General features: G+C 42.5%; 1 protein-coding gene and 1 pseudogene across 4 annotated transcripts in view; one reads left to right on the top strand and one right to left on the bottom strand.

Annotated features, from left to right (window-relative positions):
* RIPOR2 (RHO family interacting cell polarization regulator 2) overlaps window positions 1-20,202 on the bottom strand; it is a 131,565-nt gene that overhangs the window by 68,664 nt on the left and 42,699 nt on the right. The window lies entirely within an intron of this gene.
* LOC136650286 (5S ribosomal RNA) lies at window positions 8,028-8,146 on the top strand (annotated as a pseudogene).

The following is a 20,202-nucleotide window of genomic DNA, read 5'->3' as shown; positions in this document are numbered from 1 at the left end:
ACATGTACATTAAGACTAGTCAGGCAAAATGTATGATCAGATTACAAACCATGCTTAAAAACATACAGCTTGACAAGAAGGAGTCTGCTGGCATTTGGAATGATAGATGAAGAAATGGCTATAACTACTGCTGCCACAGAGCATTCCCCAAAGGCAGCAGAATGCCCAGACACACAGCAGAGGAATCAAATATTTTATAGCTAGTTCTTTTGAAGGTAAATAATACTGTCATTTTGCACAGTGTAATGAATTTGTTTCAGTGCTTTCTAAGATGAGGAAAGGTCTGAAAGGGATTTTCAGCCAATAACTGCATAAAAGCTTGTGGGACAAAACCTAAGGAAATTCTGAATTTTTTTTTTCCCCATGGAAGATTAAGACTGTCCATTCAATGTGATGCAAGCACTTCTTCCTAGAAAAGTATTGTTCAAAGAAAACATGGAGGACTGAAGACTCTTCTTCAAAAATCAGGCACAATCCATTAGGAAGTTCTCCTGCATAAACCCTGATGAAACAGAGGGAAGCTTTCTCAGTGAATTGTGCTCAACACCAGTAAGTGTGCAAAAGATTGTTTGAAGCTCTTTCAAATCTCATTAGTGTGGTATGGATAATGATAGGCTTTCTGAAGGAGCACTAGAGTGCTGTAATGTCTGCCTGTTTCAGTGGAGACAGAAAAGGTTCACTTACACTTTATAGGACCATCACATTCCCAGATATGAATCAAGGGTTTTCACGCAAGAGCACTCTTAAGATAAGGGGCATCTGGCATCATTACAATGGGCTGAAACAACCAATGTGCAGCCATAAACAACATTACTGTTGAAACAAACGCAATAAAAATACAATCTTGATTACTATCTACCACATGGATTTCAAATATCTAGGAGTATCTGTCTTTTAAACATGGTACTTATGCTTCCAGAACCAACCACTAAGCAAGAATACATTATGAAAGGAAATTCTGCTAAAGTCAATGGAATCATTTCATATCACTGACTAAATATATAATTTAACATTATATATTTAGTTCCATATTTTAAAAAAAATGTTCATATATTACTCCCTTGGAAATGTGTTCTTACCTTGTTCACAAAACAGACTTTAAAGTCTGCTCTCTTTAAAAGCAATTAGTCTTACCAAGAATTTTTGGGATACTGTACTGAATTCATTCAGTAATAATCCACTCTGTTCATTGCAACTGTATTAAAATGCCATGCCAAACTGTGAACAGCAGCAGCAATTTCACATTCTGACCAAACTTCCTTAGAACAACTGACTTAGTATTGCTGCAAACAATCAGTGCTGAATGGAAACATTCTATAATAACTTCATGACTGACACAAATAAAACTACCACAGCCCAAGACAACATCAACAGTACAGTATCTGGAAGGAAAATGCAACAGTGGCAGTCCTCACAAGTCAGAAAATTAAGAGGGAGGAGGAAAAAAAAGGCACCCACCTAAATGCACAGACTCACATTCATAGTAAGGAAGTTTAATGCCCTGGCTTGCATGCCCTGAGTTCCTCTTCTACAGCCGATCCTCATAACAGCAGAGATAGGATCTGAGTAGCAGCTTGAACTGCTTGTCTACTATGCAGCCAGTCCTGGCTTAGTGTTTCTGATTTAAAGAGCAAAAGATGGGGAGGGAGGGCTGGATGGAGGGGAGAGAGCAGCAGCAGTTAGCAGCTTGTGCTCAGTCATTAGCTGGTCTGACTCACTCTTCTGCCAGCAGAAGCATCAGCAATTCTGTTTCCCTGGTAAAGTTACAGGAGAGAGAGGAGGGAATGTGTGTGAGAGAGAGGAGGCTGGGGGGGGGGGCGTCTGACTCCAGTGTCATCTGAACTGTGACTGCAGGGATCAACGAAACAGCTGCTTGTCAGAGACTTAACCAGTGTCTATAGGTGAAGAGGACTTTCCCTTTTCCCTTCATTTGATCACACTGGCATTCTTGTTTCTGCTACAAATATTTCTGTTATGCAGTCCCCCATACCTCACTGGAGCCTTTGAGTTTATTTTTTACATTGCAGGAAGAGGGGTGCTTTGGTAATTCACTAGATTCCATTTCCTGCAAAGGGATAGCTGTTCCACTGAATGGACAATTACCTCACCTCTTTCTTGTGACTGATTCTATCCTCTTTACTTTTTATGGGGGGGGGGGAGAAGGGATTGGTGGCTGGATGCACAACCCTTGCGCAAGCTAGGCAGAGGCAGGAAAAAAATATGGGGTAAACAAGCATCACAATATACTTTGGGATGAGCACCCAAGTGCAGGTGTCTGCAGCATTATAGTACTCTTGATGGTGTGTATATTCTGATGTGCATACCCACCATTACTGGTGATGTGTAATTATGTGAGAATAAAGCTGTATTGGGGCACACATGAGCAAAGCTATTGTGAAACTAACGCTAGCAAAGCAACAATTTGAGCCTGTTGCCAATTTGAGCACTTTCCAGGATAGTCTATGAGCATTGTCGCAAATACAACTCTTGGTCTAATTTGGTCTTCTCTCAAATTATGCATGGGCTAATGCATCAATGCAAGGCAGCAAAATCGAATCAAAACTGTTATGCTATCAGCAGTGCTGCAATGCACTTGCATATGTAAAATGTCAACTCACTTATACTGATGTATTGCTATAATGTGCATCAGTTTGTCAATCCAATGGCACTGAATTTTTCACAAAAGGATTTATGTGGTATAATCCAGACAGATATTTGGTTTATGATTTCCTATTTTGAGCGTTGTTAGGCAAATAAAATCTTTTAAAATACTTTGTTTATTTTGATTGCACCACAGAACAGGGTGATGATGACAGGGAGGTGCGCAGATCAGGCCCAAGGGGCAGGTTCCGTGGTGGCAGCACATCCCAAATCCTGACCCTGTTCCTGGGGTTGATCCACCTTCCCAGGTTAATGCAGATTTGCACCAGCAATCAAGAGAGAAGAACACCTATTTGCTCACCCATGAGTGCAATGCCTGGGGATTCCTGGAGCAATGTAAGTAGCTTAAGCTAGGGACTGTGGCTAGATTGCAAACAGGGACTTTCTGTTGCTCTGTCTCCTAAGTGACTCCAGCCAGCCAGGGCAAGTGCAGGGAAGTTAAGGCTGAGGGTTCTGAAAAGTACCCAAGCTCCATCTGCTAGGCATTTATGGTTATTGTGTTCATCTGACAAAAGCTTTGTCTTTTCCAGCCAAGCTCAAGCATTTTTTATCAACCTACTTGTACTTTTACTATCCAATTTTCTCTCCCTGTATTGTATAATTCCCTTTTGATTTAGACTTTTAATAAACTAATTACCAAGGATGGCAACTCAAGTCAAGTGACTCCAGTGAGAGTTGCAAAAACGTGCATTTTTGCTGACTCGTTCGGACTTGAGTCACAAGTGTCAAAGACTCAGGCAAACACTCAAGTCTACTGACTCAGAAAGTGCAATGAATTTGGGTGACTCAAATAGCCCAGACATAGCTTGGGGGTGCTGCTTGCATAAGAATGTTGCGCTGCTTCCATGTCGCCCAAAAGAGCTTGCGTGGTGATCTGGAAGATGGGTATTCATCTGAGCAACCAGCAACAGGGTATGTTACATTCAGTCAGGAGACAGAGACAGGGATGAAGGTGGAAGGAAACAGTTAATTTGGGGGGGGGGGTTGGGTAACAGCAGCTCTGGTTTTCTTCCCGAGAAGCAGCAACTGACTGTTTTTACAGTTGCCCAAATGCTCTGGGCGACTTGGAAAATCTGCCTGTTAGGACTTGTTTTTGAGTCGAGTCAAAGGGGGCAGAGATTTGTGACTCAACTCAAGGTGCACTGGATTTTTCCATCTCTGCTAATTACATTTTTACCTTTAATCTGCAGAGTCCATGTTCACAGATAATTCAATGGATCATGTTTCTTCATCCTGCAGATGCTAGTGTAGATTTGATGTCAATAAGTACCTCTAGGCTTCAGTGCTCTCTTGGGAGGGGCATTTCCCAAGAGGGCCTCCCCTTTGCCTGTTCTGTGTAGACTGGGATTATGGCAGCAGATATAAATTACCAAGGATTTTCCCCATTCAGTTGCTGGTCTAGTAAAGTAGGGAGAAGGAAAGGGCATCCTAACCATTAGTATTACTCCCCTTGGTCAGGCAGACTTCTCATGGGAGCCCCTTTCCCTAACGCAAGGGTTTTCACTTGAGCAAAGAGGCTCTCTAAAGCATTTGTTAAATCATGTTAAAGCAAATGGGCAAGAGGTCTGGTCTAGAAGGTAGAGCCTCTGTTAGCCCGAAGATAACATCAGAAGTTCACCAGTTCGAGGACACCGGCAGCTCCCTGAACTGATGAGAATGGCAAGACCTTGAAGCAGCTGACAAGCTGAGCTGAGTGATTCCACCTGCTCTTGGTGTGAGCAAGAAGCGTCTTGGCTGCCCTCCATGTGAGAGATGGAGCTGCTTGTCAGCCTGCGTGGGAGAACTGGAGGCCAGAAGTGAGACCAAACCAGGAAGATCCATTCTAAAATGTTGTTGGTTCTTGAAAGAGAGAACCTCTATGATTGTAAAAATCCCCTTGAGGGATTTAGAAACGCCTGCCTATGTAAACCGCCTTGAATAAGATCAGAGGAGTAATCTGATGACCAGAAAGGCGGCATATAAATACCTAGTTGTTGTTGTTGTTGTTGTTGTTGTTATTACTGGTTGAAGGGAAGCACAACCTTTTTCAGTTTCTTGCAACCAGATAATTACACAGACCTACAAAACTGAGGGTCAGAAAAGTTTTTCCCAAACTTTATGGTGGTTTGATATGAATTTGGGTTGCCGATTCAAAAAATGGCATCTGTTTTGCCCTATCGCATCTAGTTTTGGAGATATAGTATAGCCTCATTCATGAATGGTTCAAGCAGCTTCCTCATGAGGAAGCCATGGTGTAGGCTTGCTTATGAGGAAGCTGCTTGAACCATTCACTAATGAAGCTATACTATATCTCCAAAGCTAGACATGATAGGGCAAAATGGATGCCATTTTTGGAATAGCTCCCCAAATATACCTAGGAATTGGTGTAACATTTAAGGAAGCAAAATGTGTGTTGGCCTGTGTTATCTAGACATGTAAGCAATCACAAAAACAGAAAACGTCAGTGGTATGAAAGAACCTTAACTTATGTGAGTGCCTCTTGTAGTGGTTTGAGATCTTTTCTGATTGCTAGGAAAATACAATCTCTCCACAAGATAAGTGCACCCTTGGGAAAAACATACAACCAGTTAAGAAACAAATCCCCAGCTACATAATTCTAAGTACAAAATCAATGCACTTTGCACCAGTTCAGAAGGATTACTCAAACTTGTCCTTTTAAAATACTTCAAAGTGGTGACAGGGAAAGCATCATTTCCTTACACATTCTGACATTTAAAAAATCCTGCAATACTTGGCTCCCTCAACAGTTCTGTAACAAACACCTGGGTTGCTGCTTCTTCAACTACCTTTTCACACCATTCAGAAGCAGCAACATCAAGGACAATGAAACAATCAGTTATTTCACATGCATCTCATTTTGCTAAATCAGTAGAAAATGCCAGAGAATGCTGCCTCCCTCCACAATTAGACAGGCATAAAAGCTTCTGTTGTATGGCTACTGTGATAGCACTACCTTACGTATGAATTATTCAGTCTACTGAAATGCAATTGCATTAAAAATAGGTCACCAAGGATGCCGCCAAGTGCAAATCACAAAATGAGAAAAAGGAAAGCAAGGTTTGCCTTGGGTAGCCAAAGGAATGCTGAAGGATTGACCAAAGCTGATTTCTGTTACAATTAACTCTGGACCATATGTATACATTTACATTAACACAAATGGGTTCTTACCTAACATTTGCAAAATGCAATATCTGATTGCTTTGCATCTATTACCTCTTCAAACAATCGTGTGGGTGCCGCAAAACATCCCACATTCAGACTGCAATCTGTGCTGTTAACTCTTTTGCAATTTTGTATTGGGGGGGGGAACATTTAGGACTCATTTGCAAAATACCCTGGGAAACAATTTGTAATAATTCTTATGAAAATATGTGATAGAAATGGAGGAGGCTCAGAAAACACGTGCTAACATTTCAAGGAACAATACCAATAATTATCCTGGTTTTTAGTAATATTTTCTAAAGTATTTATAAGAGCTGATACAGTGGAGTGGCTTAAGAGACTGAGGGCGCAATCCTAACCAACTTTCCAGCACCGACCTAAGGGCAATGCATTTCCAAGGTAAGGGAACAAACATTCCCTTACCGCTGTGGTACTCAAACCTTTCCAGCCAGTGGCTCCCTTGACCCTTTTCTCCACCTCTTCCCTCTCCACCAGACTGCATATGTGGTTGGAAGCCATGTGTGCTGGTGGCCTCATCATATGCTCTATCATAGTGGCACTTTCGCTGGCAGAATGCACATTCTGCTAGTGCTCAGTCCAGTTAGGGCTGGGCTGTGAGGCTACACTTCTATACACACATTCCTGAGAGTAAGCTCTATTGAACACAAGGGGACCTGCTTCTGAAAAGGCACACTTAAGATTGTGCTGAAAGCCAAGAATCAAGAAGTCTACAGTTCAAATTTCACCTCTGCCATGAATTTAGCAGATGCACTTAAGCAAGCCACTCCCTCTCAGCCTCAACACCTCCCACCTGCAATATGCAAATAATGATGACTCACAGGGTTTGTGTTTGTAGCACTGTTCCCTCTAAGTGCACAAGCGCATGGCTATGCAGCTAGAATACGATACTTGCAGCTTGGGGGTTCTCCTGGACTCACAGCTCCTCCTGGATGTCCAGGTGTCAGTTGTGGTCAGGAGTGCCTTTGCCCAGCTTTGGTTGGTGTGCCAGCTGCTGCCGTACCTGTCTCGGGCGGATCTGGCCATGGTGGTCCATGCCATGGTGGCATCAAGATTAGATTATTGTAACGCGCTCTATGTTGGGCTGCCCCTGAAGATGGTCTGGAAGCTACAGCTAGTGCAGAATGCGGCAGCTCAGGTAGTTGCTGGGGGTCGGCGGTTTGACTCAGGTAGTTACTGGAGGTCAGCAGTTTTACACAAATGCTAAGCATAATTACATAATATGGTGTATTATTTGTTGCTATAGTGCATCCCACCAACTGGTACATCACATATATGAAGTGACCCAATTCAACTGAGATCTTTCTTGCTGCTTAAGCTTTTGATACCATCACACTTTTCTTCAGGGTTTCTGCAAACCCTCCCAAGCTTCAGATTGAGTTGTAAAATAAATGCCAAGAGAGTTCTCTCAAAATCTGACATAGAGCTCATTCAGATCTTACCTTCACAGTACAAGAAGGAACCACATGGCAGGGACTCCCATGCTGCCAAGATAACACTAGAACAGGCTTTAAGAGCTCTTATACACATTACCCAGAATGAGGAAGTACACTGAGATGTACCAACACATTTCTGGAAAAAAGGAGCCCTTTAGTTGATGTGCTAGTTTACTACACGTAGGGAGTTCTTAAATGGGGGACATTCACAAATATGCATCTTACCTGCATTCTCAAGTGGTACAGTTTAGATTTGTACAGTCCATACTACCACAATCTCATTCAGCTCACTCATGGAATGGCTCTAAAGTTTCTGGCACAACAGTGGAATAAATATAAGAGCTCATTAGGGAGATTACAAACCTGATTTCTAGAAGGATCTGCCTCTGCTTTTGTTACACTCCTGTTAAATTTACCACAGAAATGTCATGTCTGAAATACCTTTTAATTCTGACTTCCGTCACTGCTCAGATATCTATGGATATGGACCGCATTCTCATAAACTGTACAAGTGTTTTTTAAAGCATTTTTCCCTTCTCTTAAAACTTTAAGAACTGAAAATAAGTAAAGAATTTTCTGCTTCCATCATTTCTACATGCCTGTTTCCCCTCTCCCCCTTAAGGCAGAAGAAAAGAGCTCAGAAGTAGGCTTGACAGAACTGCACATTCCAATTTCTCATAATGCTTAGCAACCAGACAGGCTGAGCAGCCTTTAAGTGCAGACCATGTGTGTTGGAAGAGGTTGATGTTCTCTAATGCAACTGTTACCCTGCACATGCCCAATCTCCTCTGATCTTGGAAGCTAAGCAGGGTCAGGCCTGGTTAGTATTTGGATGGGAGACCGCCTGGGAATACCGGGTGCTGTAGGCTTATACCATAGTCTTTTGAGACTGAAGGTTGCCAACCAATGCTGCAGGCATTACGCACACAAGTTCTAGTCGTCCATCCCCCACTCCCCCCCCCCCGCAGCAGAGAAGAAGCTCTGTTGTTAGTGAATAAGTAAGTAACTTGCAACCAGGAAGACTTGTGCCTAGAAGACACATAGCTCATGTTACTCACAGGAGTCTGCTACCTATCCACTGCTTAAACCTGCACATTTGTAAATAAGGCAAATTCTACAAAGACACCAGGAAAGCTACATGTTATAGGGGTGCAGTGAAAAACACACCATGTCAATTGTCATAATAATTGACAATTTAGCAATAATTTGCATAGCCATTTTACCTCACTTTATACAACCATGTATGTATATGTGCATATTCCTGTCCACTGTGAATTTAACTTCATGCATCTTCGTGAAGTGGGCTTCAGCCTGCAAAAGTTTATGCTAAAATAAATTGGTTAGTCTTCAAGGTGCTACAAGACTGTTTTTTGCTGCTCTCTTTGAGCTATTCTACCACCATAGTATCAGATCATACGATTTACTGACCCTACACAGCCTAGCTTGGGATCACCTTTTTAATGATTTTTTTAAGCTCACCCATCACAATATTTTAAGAGTTGTTAAAAAACAGATAATGCAAGATTAGAAATATTCCATGATATTTATCATCTTGCCACTGTTGAACAGAATTCATTTTCTAACTTATGATCCCAAATATTACCAGCATTTATTAGTGAAAACTGTCACTAATGGCAATCACTGTGTTTTTGTTATCTCATTTCTGCCCAGCCCACAGGTGCACACATTTGGTCCCTTCACATATATAAAACATTGGGTTGAAATGGCTTTTAAGCAAACCTCTCCTGCTTTGTGGTGAATTGTGGGAATGGCAGGGGACAATAAGAGAGAACAAGAAGCATCAGTGTTCAGTGTAATGAGGGAGATCTCAATAATTATAAGTGATGCAGTCCACATCCATGAATGTAATGTTAGCATCTCACTGATTTTAACAAAACTAGACTGCACTTAGTTTATATCATAACAATCTAGGGATCCAGAATTCTGTACTAATGATACAGATTTGGCAAGTACTAAAACTCAACTTACACCTTATGGTGAATGGACAAATAAGTAAACCTACATTTAAATGGCTTTATTTTTGTAGAATATGGATTTTTTAAATGGTTTGTAGAAATGGAGGGAGGTCAACCTAGGACTGCTGTGGCACAGGTAGAGAGTTGAAGTGGTATGAAACAAAAATACAGTTGTTGCTTATGGTGTACTATCCCACTGTCACTTGTGGTATACAAATCTGGCAGGGTTTAATAATGCTTCAAATATCTGCAAAGCCTATTTAGGAAGAGTGTGCACATATGAGCAGCTATATTTCTAATCTATCACACCACTTTCAATACTGTTGGCTGTCTCCAACCTGGATATCCCCAAACCATCAATAAACCAAGCTCACTACTAAAAAGCAGGCTGTTCCTACATAAATGATGTCTAGAAGACAGGTTCTCTCGGCACAGAATTCTTTGACTGGTTCAGTAGTACAGTATAATTAATAACTGAGGCTTATATACCCCAACACAGCCATTGTTTATCAAAAATTGTGGATCAACAATTCATTTTTTACACTTTTCCCTATCTCTGCAACCGGAACATTGTTATGAGGGAAAGGACTTTATTATGAATGATATTGTTCTCTAAAGTCAACTGAAAATACGTAATTCTAAAATTAGACTGTTAGATGATGATCAGGGCTGTGGGCCCTGGCCACTTTCACCTTAAGGAGCGGGGACAGCCTAGAAGCAGGTAGGAGGCAGCAGCGCAATCCCCAGGATTGTGCCGCTCAGGGGGGATGCAGGGCTTGGCTGCACATACCTGATCCTCCTGCAGCCTCCCAGGGATGCGGGGAGCCCTGCACGACCTTCTGCAGGGCTCCCCACAGCTTTGAAAGTGAAAGCGGAGCGATCGCGCTCCACCTCCGCTAAAGCAGAAGTGGAGCGCAATCACTCCACTTTCACTTCTGAAGCTGCGGGGAGCCTTGCACGCAGGGCTCCCTGCACCCCCCAGGAGGCTGCAGAAGGCTCAGGTAAGTGCAGCCAAGCCCCTGCAGCCCCCCTGCCTCCCCCCGCCCCCACAAGAACTTAGAGCGGCTCAAACTCTCCCCAAGAGTTTGAAAACCACTGGGTTAGATTATTATGTTAGACTTTTTTATTAACTATAAAAGCTTAATACCATTATTGAAATTTTACTTTTGTAATTCCACTCAGGGTTGTTCCCACAGCTATGAGATAAAGGAAAAGAAAAGCTAAGGAAAACTACAGGATTTATTCTATGGCTGACTTATGTTAATCTACTTATTTTTCAGGATTTTAAAATAACACTTTAAACCTCTTGAGGGGATTTGTTTGTTTGTATTTACAGAAGATCTCACAATGTACTTGAACTGAAACATCACAATGTTACAATGCAGTTACTGTTCTTCAGGTTTAGGGGGTGACAAAATGTATTACAGAGCATATACTGAATGTTGTTAAATTATAATTATTATATTAGATATACTGTATATCACTATGGCTGCAATTCTAACCTCACTTTCCGGGGAGTAAGTCCCATTGAACACAATAGGACTTACTTCTGAGTAGACCTGGTTAGGATTGTGCCCTAAATATGATATTATTATATCAGATTAGTATAAGTTACCCCTCACTAAAAGTACAGTATTTCGGTGGGGCCGGAGGCGTTTTATTTCAGTGAGCATTATGGGGGGGGGTGAGTTGTTTTTATTCCTGCTGCTGGTGATATTAGGATTTTTATGATTGTAATGCTGCTTTGCCTGTCTTATTTTGGAGGCTTACATTTAGTAGCTTATATGTTAATTTACATTCTGCTGTACGGTGCTATAGTGATTTATGTGCTGCTGCTTTGGAATTCTAGTGATTAGTTGTGTTTTGTTATGTGTGCTTGTGTTTCTGACTATGAATCTGTAAGCTGCCTTGAGCTCTAAAAAGGTGGGATATAATTCTTTTAAGTAAATAAGGGCGCAATCCTAACCCCTTATGTCAGTGCTTGCCAGTACTGACATAAGGGCAATGCAGCTCTGAGGTAAGGGAACAAACATTCTCTTACTTTGAGGAAGACTCTGTGAGTGACACCCAACTGCAGGATGCAGCACATGTCCCATTGGCACTGCTATGCCAGTGCTGGAAAGTACTGACATAAGGGGTTAGGATTGTGCCCTAAATAAAATATGTTTAGGTTCTACTACATGGTTTGTTTGAGTAAGCTAACAGCGCAATCCTATGCATGTCTACTCAGTAGTAAGTCACATTGTGTTCAATGGAGCTTACTCCCAAGAAAAGTGTGCATAGGATTGCAGCCTGAGTAGCAAAACTGTCATTCTGCATCAAATATTCCTATTACGTCATGGAATTTAATGAAGAAGGGAGGAGTGCCTGTGGAAAATCAGTTGCAAAAGCATTTTACAAGAATTCCACACAGAGTTGAAATAGTTACACATAAATGTTGCTTCCTCTTAAGCACAGTAAGAAGAAAGGAAGGAAGAAAGGAAGGAAGGAAGGCATGGTGTAACTGGATATTGCAACACCATTGCAGCAGTTTATCTAAGATGAATTTTTGGCTTTCACAAATAAGACACCCCAACAGGTTCAAATCTTGGGAGAAGCTACCCTACCATGTTGGCCATGACAATTTCGTGATTCAATCCGAAGCAAAACACAAGTTGAGCTCCTCTTTCTGTTGAAATGTACATGCTGAGTATTTAAAATATTCATTTCCAGGTTGAATCTTTATTTTATTTTTTTAGAGATTCACATTCTTACAGTGAATGCATTCTTGTGTTTGATGTGCATTTACAGATGTACATTTGAAGCAATTTGAAAATTGTCTAGTGAACTGTTAACTGTACAAGATTCCTAAGGAAACAGATTAGTTTAATGCAGGCAACTATCACTCTGTTTAACATTCTAATGACATCACTTGATGACATAAATAGTTTATCAAGCTATTACTATATTAAGATGGAAAAACAGCTTTGTTCCAATAATACTAGAAAATGGGTGCCAGGAATAAGTTCCAACCTGAGCTAGTTTTTGCTTTATTGACCCTCTGGCTTTATTCTGCCTGTCCCAACAGCTGTCCCATCTATTGTATTAACAATTACTGATATGAGTACATATTTGGAAACAACTCCAGCAAATCAGTATCAGAGCACAATGGATGCTATTGATAAAAAGCACCAAGGACTGTGATTTAAAGATCAAAAACCTTCAGTGTAATATTAAAAAAAACCAAAATGATTAACAATTGTGTGAAATCCATTGCTACTTCAAATGCATATTGATGCATTGTTTGCAAACAATCTCCCAGTAATCACAGACAAGCAGGACCCACTCAAAAATGTCAGAGATTGGATGGGAGTTTACTGTGGGGATATTGTAGCACATTAAAGTTAGGTTCATACTGTACGTGGGGGCCTTTGTAGCGTAGGCAAGATCATCCAAGAAGGGACTTCATGAGACTGGACACTCTACCACCACAAACCCAACCATCCCACAATCAGTGAAACATTATGTTCATGGTGGAGGAAAAGGTATGCCATTCTTCCACCATGTGAAAGCTGCAAGTAACATATGAAACAGGGTAATACTTGTAATAAAGAAAGGTCTAATTTTCTTTAGATCATGAAACTAAAGTCCTGTTCGATCAGTGCAAAGGTCCTTCTAGTCCAGCATTCTCTTTCTACGCAAGTGGCCTGGTAGCTGCCTCTGGGAAGTCTCAATAAGGCATACTACTCTCCCTCCATTGCTCTCCTGCAGTTCATATTTCAGAAGGAGCACATAGCCACGAAGACAGTGCCACTGACAGAACTGTCTTCCATGAATTTGTCCAATTCCCTTTTAAAGCCATCCAATCTGGTGGCCATCACTGCATCTTGTGGCAACAAACTATGGACTGTGTGAAGTACTTCTTTTTGTCTGTTGGGCAGCCCAATCCTAACTAAGTTGCTCCACACCGATGCAGGAGCCAGTGTGACTTCCATTACACCCTGCAGGCTGGAGGTCTCCTTGGGGTAAGGGGAAGTTTGCAGGCTGGATTTCTTCTTGGGATAAGGGAACATTTGTTCCCTTGCTCTGGGCTAAGTTCCAGCCAACACAATGGGTCAAATTGGACCTGCATCAGCTATAAAGCTGGCCTGGCACATGTTCACGTTGATCCATGTAGGTGGATCAGACCCAGGAAGGGGATAGGATAGGGCACACACATGGAAGTTGCTTTCATCACTACTGCTGCACACTGGGTTGACATTTTCATTGAGCTACTCAGCAAGACTCCAAGATCTTGCCTAGTTTTCCACCAACAGCTCAGACCCTTGTCCTAATGTACATCACTTTACACTTATTAACATTGAACTGCATTTGTTATTTGGTTGCCCTTTCATGCAGTCTGGAGAAATCCAGTCTTTTGAAGTGCTTCACAATCTGCTTCACCTGGAATAGCTTGGTATCATCTGAAAACTGGGATACCTTATTGTTTATCCCCAAATCCAGATCATTTATTAACAAGTTAAAAAGCACCAGTCCCCCAACAGAGATCCTTGAGGGGGCCCACTTTTTACATTCCTCCACTATAAGGAACTACCCATGTATTTCTACTATCTGCTTCCTGTTCTTTAACTAGTTACCAATCCATAAAAGACCCCTATCCTTCTATTCCATCCTAAGCAAAAGCCTTTGTTGAGGAAATGTATCAAAAGTTTTTTGAAAGTCAAAGAAAACAATTTAAGCTGAGTTGCCTCTATCCACATGCCTATTTATACTCTCAAAGAAGGTTAGTGCAGCAGAACTTACCTTTGCCAAAACCATATTGATTCTCCTTCAGCAAGACTCAGGGCCCAATCCTATCCAGTTTTCTGACACCAGTGCAACCATAATGCAGCCCCAAGGTAAGACAACAAATGTTCTCATACCTTAAGGAGGCATCTGTGATTACCTCCCCACCACAGGGTACAGTGCATGCCCCATTGGCATGGCTGTGCCAGCACTGGAAAATTGGATAGGATTGGGCCCTCATTCTTCTGGATCAGAAGGCACCAAACCCCTGCCTCCAAGCCAGATCCAGCACCTGGAAAATTCTTCCCCATTGTGCATGGCACTTACCATTCCATGCTGCTGTCTCTTGTCAGAAAGTTGAACAGGGTTCTGCTGCCCATCACCCCAGCAGGCTCTGTGCCCCAATTTTGGGGGCAGAAGTGGTTGTCCTGAGTGACTTTCTGATGAGATCAGTTGGAAAGATAAGAGGCAGCAACGCAGAACAGTAAATGCCATGCACAACAGGGAAAGCTTTTTTGCTACGAAGTGGTCCAAGGTTTGGTGACTGCTGTTTTAGATGCTTCATTGTATTACCTTGAATTATGCTTTCCACCAATTTACCGGGAACAGATGTTAAATTGACTGGAGTTGTTATTTAGACTTATTCGGGCAGCAAAGGCTTACCCCAGGGAAGGGAACAAGTGTCCCATTATCTGGAGAAGACTTCTGGGACTACCTGCCCCCCTTGAAGGACTGGACTGCCCATGTATATAGAAATTTTGTCTCTAAAGCAGTGTTTCTCAAACTGTGGGTCGAGATCCACTAGGTGGGTCACAAGCGAATTTCAGGTGGGTCCCCATTCATTTCAGTATTTTATTTTTAGTATATTAGACTTGATGCTCCCGTGGTATGTGACTGCATTTGGGGAAATGCTACAGATCTGTACTTTTAACAAGCTACTATGCATATTCTTTTAACAATGATAGTAAATGGGACTTACTCCTGGGTAAGTGTGGGTAGGTTTGCAGCCTAGGACAGTTAAAAATTTTCCTGCTTGAGGATGTCACTTCCGGTCATGACATCACTTCTGGAGGGTCCTGACAGATTCCCATTTTAAAAAGTGGGTCCCAGTGCTAAATGTGTGAGAACCACTGCTCTAAAGCCTCTGTCAAGGACTCACCTTTTTCAAGGTGAAGGAAGGAAGGGCTTCAAGGAAATTCAAAGGAAGGGCTAAATGCTTTTCCACACATTTTTGCTCTGTGGGAAGGGGAGGATACTTTTAAATTAGTGGTGGAAAAGGCCTATAAGGAGAAACATCAGTGGTGCTCCAAATTTATCTCAAGGTGCTACATTCAGTGGGGTACATAAAAATCTGTTATGAAATGCATATTCTACAGGAAATTTCAGTTGCCTTGGTGATGTACAAGGCATATTCCTTTCTTTTCAGTGGAGTTCAGGGTGTTCCATATGCATTCATGTTCCCTGGGAATGTGAGATAAATTAAAGGGATAGATGGAATGGTGATGAGCTGTGAAAGCTTTCAGGACAAATTGTTCTCTGCCTCCCAACAAGTAGAATAATTTGCAGATTGGACTGCTATACAGTCAGTGCCAAAGAATACAGAGCAGCACTCCAAAGGGTTTGCAGGATTAAAGAGAGGTGGTTGAATTTTGGTTTGCTGTTCTTTGAATGAAAAATGTAGGAATATGAATGTGTCTGCTAAGAAACCAGCACTTCTAATAAAATCCACATTTATTAAAATTCATATCAGTTAGTTCTATAAACAAACACATCAATTATTCATGGAATTTGCAATATTCCAGAGGGTGTTTTTAAAGGCTGTTTGATGCTGTTGGGATCCAGAGAGTTCTACTATTTGGATGATCATGAAGTAATAGTAGAAGAAAATGCACTTAAATGAAGTAAAGAAATTAAGGGTACTGCAAAGAAGCATCTACTAGAAATGTGATTTGTTTTGGTACAGATCACAATTCTTCCCATGATCTGCAAAAACAACCCAAGAGTCTAATTCTATCCTTCTCTCCCCCTGCTGGACCAGCAACACCAAAAATGGCCACACTGGATCCGGTGGCGGGGGTGGGGGGAAGGGACTCAGGAGGCTTCAGAGGTGAAGAAAGGAAATTTAAATCCCCCGTACACCTCTGTAAGCCTCCTCCTTCACAATGGGTCTCTTCATACCTGCACCAGCAAAATTGTTAGTGCAAGTCCGAGGAAAGGGGCTGGGAGGCTGCAGATAAGGGGACTAGAATCAGGTGCACCATCACCACAAGATCCAACCCCTCTTGCTGTCTCCCTGCCTGTTTTACCCTTCCCTGCTCTTGCCACTGCCTTACCTGCTCAAGCAGGTGGCACTTTCCTATTCTCTCACTTCACTCCGTCCTCACACAGTCCCTTGAAACAAATCAGAAAGTTTTCTTTGTGCCTTAATCCTGTTTACCTCCAAAAATGAGACCTCAATGTAAAACACAGCACAATCCTATGAATATCAACTCAGAACTAAGCCCCAGCAAGTGAACCCAGAATTGGAGCCTGTCTGAGCTTCAAAGAAGGAATTCATAACAGAGGGGAAAATGCAGCTTATAAATTTTTAAGCCATACCATTCAAAATCAGTGCAAGTACAACCTTCAGAGAGCTTCTCAACCAAAGGCAAAGCAGAATGTGGCTTCATGACCCAATAAGCAGACCAGCTCTAGGCAACAAACCACCTCAGGAGACTAGTAGCAGGCTTCCAGTTCCCTTTGAACTCTCTCCCTAAGGGGAACGATAGATGCCCAATTTTTGGTGTTTTAAAGGTCACATTTTCCTGGTGCAAAAGACTTCTAATGCAGCTTGATGCTACACTTTAACATGCAATTTGTTTATTTGGCTATGGAAACTGTCACCAGAGGCTTGCAGCCAAAGATTATTTAACTGGTTATTTCAAATCATTACTGTGAAAGTCAGCATTCCTTCACTCTACAGCTCATAGCTACTTATACCTTTCCTTTCTGTCCATTCTCTCCCCCAGGCTTTATCTTCTCAGATTCTTGCCTCTGGCCTTCTTTTCTCCTTCTCCTCTCCCTCTCCCAACCTTCTGATCTTCAGCCTCTTTTTCTTTTCCTAGGACCTGCTCCCTGCCTGCCCTACCTTTCCCAGTGGCATACCTAAGGCAAGGCTGGAGGAGTACATAGCCCCAGGTACCATGCCTTGAGGTAGGGACCCTCAAGTCCAATTCTCTAAGTCCAAGCAGCTCAGCCAGTGGCAGCTAGAAGAAGCCTTTCTGACTATCCAGCTCCCACTGTCAGAGGTTTCATCAGAACAGCTACCATAAAACTTCTTAGTGCATTACAATAAAAATGTTATTTGGTTGTAAATGTGTGTTTCTGATTACTGCTAAGTGGATATTAAAAACTGCTTTGAGTTTAAAGAAGCAGGATATCACTACTGTCAAAATAAAACTAAAGAAACTCTAGGATATTTGGTGGTAAGTTACAGGCTTGTTATTTGCTCAGATGTATTTAATATGAAATATATAGAGCAGTTTGGAATGCTTGAAGAATATTGTGTCAGCTTCATGGAAGCAGCTGGAAAATGGGTCATGTAGCATAAGAACATCCAGACAAGTCACTCAGCTGGAAAATGGAAAGAATGGAAACAATTAGGGCCCTACAGGCAAGGATAGGCCTGGTGTTGGGTAGCCGTCTCACAGGCATTGCAATCATTACAGGACATTAAGGGTCAGTATGAATTCATTTCTGTATCTCAAAACAAGTCTAATAATACTAACAAAGATTAACTAAGGTATGTACCTTTAAGAACCATCCCACTGGATATCTAGAATACTTCTGAAACCATTCTCTTTCGTTTGAAATAGGTCAAGGAGATTCTGGTGTGTGAACTCACTCTGCCAGTTAGCAACGTGAAATAACAAAGTAGTCTTCTAGCCACAGCAAGAGGAAATGTTCAGCAGCTTTTTAAAGTGCCCTACCTGGGAATACTGAGGATTAAACCTGGAACCTTCTGTATGTACCACTGCAATTCAGCCCCCTCCACTGAACCATGGCCCCTTTCCAACATTTGATCAATCAAACAGCAACTCTCTTAGTACGTAGTAGCTCTCTCTTTAGTAATGTCAGAATGTTATGGTAAAAGGACAATTCAAAGAAATAGTGAGCAGTATTAATAAATAATTTATTTATTATTTATCAGGTCTCAAGCCTGATCTGCCCACCCCATTCCCATATCCTCTCCATTCCAGCCTGTTCAACCCCCTTTCCACCCTCCCCTCCGCTGTTCTGCCCCCCTCTGCCTGGCTTACCTGCTCTGGCAGGCCTCTGTAGCTCTGCTAGCACATGCAGGAAAGCTCTGGTCTTCCTGCTGGCATGCCAGCTCCCTACACTACTGAAAATGCTTTTTGACAGTTTTGCGGCAGTCTGCACCAGCGGAATACACGTTCCACTGGTGCAGACTTGAATGGGCTTAGGTTGTTTGGCAAGCTCTCTCTCTCTGTAAATCTCTGTTGCGGTGTTTTCAGTGCAGCATAATTTAATATCCAATTATTGCAGATCTCTATCATGTCACTTTAGGCTATCTTGATACTCCTACGGGGGAAAGACAGGGTATAAATACTGTATTTTAAATAAATATATATATTATCCAAGCCCATCATCTTTAATACGACTTTAATACCACCTTCTTTAATCAATGCAGTGGCTTCCCTTCCCGGATAGAGTGTGAGAGTACCTATCAACTTTCTTTCTAAAATGCTTTGGCCTAACTGACTTGCTCACATTCCCAGGAGTGGGTACATCTTTCACCACAGGAAAAGTATGGGAAATTGACATTTTACCAACCTCTTGAAACTCAGGATTCCAAACAGTAGCCAAAACTCCAACACATGACAAGCCAAGGCATAGAAAGGGTGAAATATTGAGCTATGGAAGTTTTTTCACATATTTCAAGAGGTTCGGAGATTGGAAGAGGAGGGATTTGCAAGAGGTGGTAGCCAGGCATGTAACTCTGAAAATGTAAAAAACTATACAGATATGGGGCTTCCCTCTTTGTCACAACAGGAGAGGAAACTGAACGGTTTCCACATGTGCTGCCTCCGACGCATTCTCGGCATCACCTGGCAGGACAAAGTTCCTAACAACACAGTCCTGGAACGTGCTGGAATCCCTAGCATGTATGTACTGCTGAAACAGAGACGCCTGCGTTGGCTCGGTCATGTCGTGAGAATGGATGATGGCTGGATCCCAAAAGATCTCTTCTATGGAGAACTTGTGCAAGGAACGCGCCCTACAGGTAGACCACAGCTGCAATACAAGGACATCTGCAAGAGGGATCTGAAGGCCTTAGGAGTGGACCTCAACAAGTCGGAAACCCTGGCTTCTGAGCGGCCCACTTGGAGGCAGGCTGTGCAGCATGGCCTTTCCCAGTTTGAAGAGACACTTGGCCAACAGTCTGAGGCTAAGAGGCAAAGAAGGAAGGCCCATAGCCAGGGAGACAAACCAGGGACAGACTGCACTTGCTCCCAGTGTGGAAGGGATTGTCACTCCCGAACTGGCCTTTTCAGTCACACTAGACGCTGTTCCAGAACCACCTTTCAGAGCGCGATACCATAGTCTTTTGAGACTGAAGGTTGCCAACAACAACCTACATCCTAGTTACAATCTAAGGGCACAATCCTATCTTATGCTGGAACAGGCAAGCCAGGAGGCTTGTGCTGTATCCAGAGCAGGATAGTGGCCATAAGCGGCTTAGCCAGAGGCAAGGGGAAACTTTTCCCCTTACCCCAGGTAAGGGCTGCTGGCCCCTATGAGTCTCCTTGGACTTGTGCCACCTCTGGAGGTGGTGCAATTCCAAGGAGAGCAGAGCTGCTTCAAGCCACTACATTCTCCCTGGGAATGGGGGTTGGGATCCGGCATAACTGCCAGACCCCAGCCCTGCCTCCCACTCGCCACCAGCCTGCCCCCAGGGTCGCCCATCGCCCGCACTCTCATCACCAGGAATCTGTATACACTGGGATGTATATAGCAGGAATGGGAACTCGAGTCAGGAGACACAGAGTTGCAAAAAAGCATGTTTTTTGCTGACTCATTTACATTTGAGTGATGCACATGGAAGACTCAACACTTGAGTCGAGGGCCCCCTGACTCAGTATTCGTCCCCATGCACACAGACTTGAGTCTTTGTCTAGGTGTGC

The sequence above is a fragment of the Tiliqua scincoides genome, chromosome 4 (genome assembly GCF_035046505.1).
Source record: "Tiliqua scincoides isolate rTilSci1 chromosome 4, rTilSci1.hap2, whole genome shotgun sequence".
Lineage (NCBI taxonomy): Eukaryota > Metazoa > Chordata > Lepidosauria > Squamata > Scincidae > Tiliqua > Tiliqua scincoides.
Note: the sequence above shows the minus strand (reverse complement) of the source record. Positions and strands in the feature narration are given on the sequence as shown.